Below are 6,643 nucleotides of genomic sequence, written 5' to 3' on the forward strand. Positions count from 1 at the left end.
TTCTCATTTTTGTATAGTGAACACTTATTGTATGTGCAATTTTCAAAGCACACCATATTTTTAGGACATTATTTAGACCAACCCTTAATCCATGGCTTGAAACCTGTAACCAATCTCCAAATTATTAGTCATTTCAGTCATAGAAATCAGTATTTTCCAAAGCAGTCCATGTAGCCCTAATTATTAGAAATGATGAAATGTTCAAAGCAAAGGTCTGTACTGTCTGTGCCTTCAGAGAGTTTAAGTCCATGGATTTGGTCCTAGCACAGGTCATTTAACTTGGGTCATTCATGGAGGAATACAGGAAAGGTACACCCCCCAATGGCTCACAAGGGCCACATGCTACTCAAACATTGTCCACAAGAGACACAAACACGTCAAAGCGAACAGGTGACACAAATCCATCTCTGCTGTGCACCCCTTCTCACACTGGACAATTCCTCATTTCCTCAAGTGGTCAGGGGGAACATAAACAGATTTTAAAATAGGTAGTTGTTATAATCAACAGCCAGAAATGAAAGTGTAAAAAAAAAATCCTTTCACAACCAAGACCCCAAATCCCCACTAAATATTTTAATGTCTACCTGATAAAAACTATAAAGAAAACTTCAAAACCTTCATGACACAGTAAAAGGAAATCAAACAAGATGGAGAGTTAATCTTGCTCATAACTGGAAAGACTAAACAAATGTTAAGGTAACACTTCCCGTTCACAGATTTAATGCAGTGCTAATTAGTGGAGCATTAAGAGTTTTGCAAATATAAAATGCAAAACAATTGTAAAACGCACCGCAAAAAAAGCATACAAAAATGCTTGTGTTCTGGGAGGAAAAAAGATAATGTTGCAGAACTTCCCTTTCCTGGATTTGAAAACATTGTGATGCCATAGAGCGGCAAAGATCACAACTCCCAGGCAGCTCAACTCCCAAATGGAGGGTCTGTTCTGAGTCAGCGCAGTGACGGAAAACATGGGGGAAGAGGCTGAGGCTGATGACCACAATGGGTGTCTTGGGAGGGTTTGTTTGTGTGACAAGGTAGCTCAAGTAAAAGGAGGCTTATTTTAAGACTATAATAAGTAATTTCACCTCACTGAGGATGGAAACAGAATTGCAGCCTCACTGCACGAAAATTATGAACCAAGGCAACTCTCTCCAGATCTCAGGAACCCTTCCTAGTGCCTCTGCGATCCCCCAGCTCTGGGCACTGGCTGGGTGACAGCACCTCCCACCTACCCCCGCAGTTCCAGCTCCTGCAGCCCTGGCAGCCTTGGAGGATGCTCATGCCACCTCTTCACTGTGTTCGCCCAGTCTCAGAAGCACTGGCTGTTTCCCGAAATATAAATCTCCAGTTTCCCTTTTTTTGCTTTCCCAGTTTTCCAACAAATTCCCTGAATTAAATCCCTTCCGTTTAACATGGCCACAGTGGTTTCTATTTTCCCAATTGGACCCTGATTGCTACATAGCCAGCTCCAGGGCTGAGCTTAGTTTGTTTTTTTGAGCATTCAAGTGCACAAATCACAAGCTGTTTCTCTGTGGGCAGATATCCATTTGTGGTCCAACAAACCCACATCCAGGGCATGGCTATTTTGAGCAGATGGTCTGTCACCCCAAACGTTCTGATGCAGCTGAGAATGGTACAGCCCAGAAGCTGGTAGAACTGGGGTGGGGGGGGGGCAGTATGGAGGTGAGGAGGGCTGATAATTGAGGAAGAACTACAAAGAGATTTGAACAGTTGCCCAAACACGGAAAGAGCAAAATCTGGTATTAGAAATCTAGAAAGAAATCAATGTTACTGGTAGTCACTGTGGTAACCAACTGGGTCAAACACCAAAGGCACTACGGTTGCAGTCACAGGTAGAAGGCTCCAGGAATAGGACTGAGACAGGCCGGGACAGAAGTGGACATTTCAGAACTGTCAGGGGCAGCTATGCAGAAATGAGCTTACACAGAGGGCTTGGACGGTGTCAAGCATAATCACAGAAAGGGACTTGAGAGGAATTACAATTTGTCTGAGTTTGCCCCCAATGTGACATATTCCCCAACCCACCCCTTCTTCTTATTTTCCTAATAATTGCCTTTTATTTCATGATTGATATTTTTGTTTTCTTCATTTTGTTTGAAGAGTTTCTCCATTTTTAAGCAATGAAGTGATATGTGTTAATTTTAATGTACTATATATTAGAATTTCTAGATAAATGACAAGAAAAGTATGAAGTTCATCTGTAATCCAACCATCCATGGTTAATCTTCCAGACTTTTTTGTCTGCATATTTACATGCATATACCTATGGTCATATGCATATATTTTAGAGGGAAGAGGCTTACAGTACTAGATTTTTTTTTTTTTTTTTAAGTAGACCAATTGGGGGTACCTGGGTGGTGCAGTTGGTTAAGCATCCAACTCTTGGTTTCAGCTCAGGTTGTGAACTTGGGGTCATGGGATTGTGGGGTTGTGGGGTTGTGGGATTAGCCCGAGTTGGGCTGTACACTCAGCAGGGAATCTGCTTGGGATTCTCTCTCCCTTTGCCCTTCACCGCTCCCCTCTCTCAAATAAATAAATAAATCTTGAAAAAAAAATTGACAATTGACCAAGTTAAAAATTGGAGAAATAAATTCAAATCTACACAACAGTACATGAAAAATTGGTCGAAATAAACAACAAATAAATGAATCCCTGTTAAGCCAGAGGAGAAACTAGATATCATTTAAAAGAATATAAATATATGACCCCATTTACACTATTTGCCACAATAGCTTTCTTTGGAGGAGTTAAACTGAAATCAATTTTCATTTGAAGATAAAAGATTCAAAAATCTGTCATTAAACATAGAAGACAATCCAGTAATATTCCTTTCCTCAAAGAAAATAAGGTATCAATGTTGGAATATTGAAGCACTTAAGGAAATCATTACTGGCAAGGTCAGTGTGGTTTTTATGCTATAAAACACAAAGCCAACTATTTAACTAAAAAGTGAATTCAAGATAAAGAGCAATGGAATGAGAAACCACTGAAAAGAAAAGTCAAATACAGTTTATTATCTATAATATATAAGGGACTGATAGAAATATTAAAACTCGGGCGCCTGGGTGGCTCAGTTGGTTAAACGACTGCCTTCAGCTCAGGTCATGATCCTGGAGTCCCTGGATCGAGTCCCGCAATCGGGCTCCCTGCTCGGCAGGGAGTCTGCTTCTCCCTCTGACCCTCCCCCCTCTCATGTGCTCTCTCTCTCTCATTCTCTCTGTCTCAAATAAATAAATAAAATCTTTAAAAAAAAAAAAAAGAAATATTAAAACTCAGTACCTGTTTAGGGAAAGATAAATAGCCAAAAGCTATAAATAACAAAAAATACAAAAAGTAAATAAACACTTTGGAAAAACTCTCCGCCTCACTAATAATTAGGAAACCGAATTTAAAACAATGATGAGCTGACAATTCATTCTACTATCAAAAATACAAGTGAGAAAAATCCAATGTTAGCATAGTAAGGGGTAAACAGGCATTCGAAATTGCTTATAGCACTGAAGATTAAGAAAACCTTCCTAAAAAGCAACATGGGAATATACCTGTTAATTCCACTTTGGGGGGAAAAAAAAGAGAAAGATTTTTAAAACTGCGTTTTTTTTTTTAAGATTTTTTTTTTTTAAAGATTTTTATTTATTTATTTGGCAGAGAGAGAGAGAGAGAACACAACAGGGGGAGTGGCAGGCAGAGGGAGAAGGAGAAGCAGACTCCCTGCAGAGCAGAGAGCCTGACATGGGGCTCGATCCCAGCACCCTGGGATCATGACCTGAGCCGAAGGCAGATGCTTAACCGACTGAGCCACTCAGGTGCCCCAAGCTTTTTTTTTATTTCATTTGAGAGAGAGAGCCAGCGAGAGCAGGAGGGGAGGGGGGGCGGAGGGTCAGAGGGTCAGAGGGAGAGGGAGAAGAAGAGTCGGTTGCTGAGCAGGGAGCTGATGTGGGATGTGGGGCTTGATCCCAGGACCCTGGGATCAGGACCTGAGCTGAAGGCAGATGCTTAACTGACTGAGCCACCCAGGCGCCCCTTGAAAATTGTCTTTTAAATATGCATTACTTATTGTGAAAAACTGGATGTAAGTCAAATGTCCCAAATAGAGGGAATAAGACATTATGAAAACACTGATATATTAATATGGAAGAATACTGAATTATAATAAAAATAATAAATCCATGAACAATGTGTATTCATGGAAAAGAAAAAACAGAAATTAAAATAGTATGAAAACAACTTCTCATTAAGACTACACAAACATTATTATGTCTATACAACAATAAAGATTTTTTTTAAAAAGCAAGCAGAATCTCCTAAATGGTGAATATTTTATGATAAAAGCCTTCTTTGTACTTTTTGTTGATCTGTTTAGAAATTTTTTACCTGGATCAACATAAAACCATAAAATATGCAGTTTTCAACGAATTTTCCAAATAATCAACTATGAAATTTGACAGGTGATACATCTCACAAATCTCTATCCTTACTCCAACCCATCCCCATTCCAGAACTCCTCGGAATACCTGAAATTTAGAACAGAAACTCCTACCATTTAGTCACTGTAGTGGATTCTGCGGTAGGCTACCTCCCTAGATCTCCCATTCCGGACTGAGGCACTCATCCACCTACCCCCCACCCCCACTCCACCACCCGTCACAGGGGAGTTGGGTGACAATTCTCTTCAAGAATTGCCCTCCCAGGCTAGGTTGCTCAGGGCGCCTAAGTGGCTCAGCCAGTTAAGTGTCTGCCTTTGGCTTAGGTCATCATCCCAGGGTCCTGGAATCAAGCCCCACATCAGTGGAGAGACTGCTTCTCACCGTCTGTAGCTCCCCCTGCTTGCGCTCTGTGTGTCAAATAAATAAATAAATATCTTAAAAAAAAAAATTGCCCTCCCTCAAAGAAGGTCGTGCCCCTTCCTTGAGGGCAACCTCTTTTAATGTCTGGCCAATGATGGGGGAGGGGGAGGATAATAAAGGCCAGACTCCCTTGCCTCAAGAAGTATACCTCTGATGGGTCACCTCGGCCCACAGCTCCCTATGGGAGCCTTTGTTGCAACTCATTCACTGTTTACTTCTCCCTCTGTCCAAACTGCCATCAAGAGATACCAAGCCCAGGGGCGCCTGGGTGGCTCGGTTGGTTGGGCGACTGCCTTCGGCTCAGGTCATGATCCTGGAGTCCCGGGATCGAGTCCCGCATCGGGCTCCCTGCTCGGCAGGGGGTCTGCTTCTCTCTCTGACCCTCCTCTCTCTCATGCTCTCTCTCTCTGTCTCTCTCAATAAAATAAAATAAAAATCTTAAAAAAAAAAAAGATTCTATTTATTTGACGGAGACACAGCCAGAAAGGGAACACAAGCAGGGGAAGGGGGAGAGGGAGAAGCAGGCCTCCCGCTGAGCAGGGAGCCCAATACGGGGGCTCCGGGGCTCGGGACTGTTTCCCAGGATGCTGGGATCAGGACCTGAGCCGAAGGCAGCCGCTCAACGACTGAGCCACCCAGGCGCTCCTCAAAAGAGCTTTCATATGCTAAAGAGGATCTACAAGATATCAGAGGCCTTGCCATTTTCAAGTTAGGTTGTTTTCCCCTCTAGCAAGGTATTAATTCTAAGATAGTTGGGAGATTTTTGGAAGACTGTCACACCTGTCCCACCCAGGAGTGGGGGGTAGGGGGAGGATGCAGAGTGTCAGCTTATGCTTTGTCTTCAGCTAGCCTTCTGCTCCCTCATCATAATGACTGGTTCATGCCCAGGTATGAAGGCTCAGCCCACTTTGCTCCAAAGCAGGACAGACTTCCCTATTCCCTACAGGACTGGCTGAAAGGCCTTTGTTGTGACTATACTACCATTCAGTCCTTCCTATCCAGTCTTATTTCCTTCACTCCTCTACTGCTGTCGAATCCCTGGGTGCTCCCCGGTAAGCCTCCTGCATGCAAATCTCCATCTCAGAGTCAGTTTCTGGGCAACTCAGTATGCAACAGTTGTATCAGTTTGTTGTGTGTTTTTTTTTTTTAAACAGAAAATACCATCTAACACACAGGCTTTGTGTGGCTATCATATATATAGAAATTAAGAAACCCTGGATGATCTACAATCTGGAAAGCTCACTGACCTCACCAGCAACACTGACACTGTTGCTTCTCCTTTTGGAGACTTTGTTTTCCTGGGACCCTGTTGCAGGTGCTGAATACTAGAAGCAGCCAGGAAGCCTTCCAGTTCAGCTTCTGTCTCATGCTCATTTCTCTTCTTCTTCAGCTCTCTGGTTGTGCCAGGCCATCATTCCAGGAAGTATTTCTATCCCACCTTTCCAGAAAGCTACTGGTAACACTAGCTGTCACGGATCTCCCTCCACCCACAGTCCAGTAAGTTCCAGATGCTGAAGGAGTTGTAGGAATCCCTCAGTGTCACTAGGAGGAGGGGAACTTAAATTCCTCTGGTTACTAATCACCATCCTCTGTTTCTTTCATTTGTCCTCACTGACTTTCTCTCATGATCAAAGAGTTAAGCCACTTCTTACTCCACTGCATCTTCAAGTTCCTATGCCCTCTGGGATTTCAACACCCTTTATTGTAAATCTCTGTATTGCACTTTCAAATTTTATTATTATTATTATTACACTTTAAAATTTTTGAATGACAAA

The sequence above is a fragment of the Mirounga angustirostris genome, unplaced genomic scaffold (genome assembly GCF_029215605.1).
Source record: "Mirounga angustirostris isolate CCGP_5_RB_7025 unplaced genomic scaffold, mMirAng1.0.hap1 SCAF_13, whole genome shotgun sequence".
Taxonomy (NCBI): Eukaryota; Metazoa; Chordata; class Mammalia; order Carnivora; family Phocidae; genus Mirounga; species Mirounga angustirostris.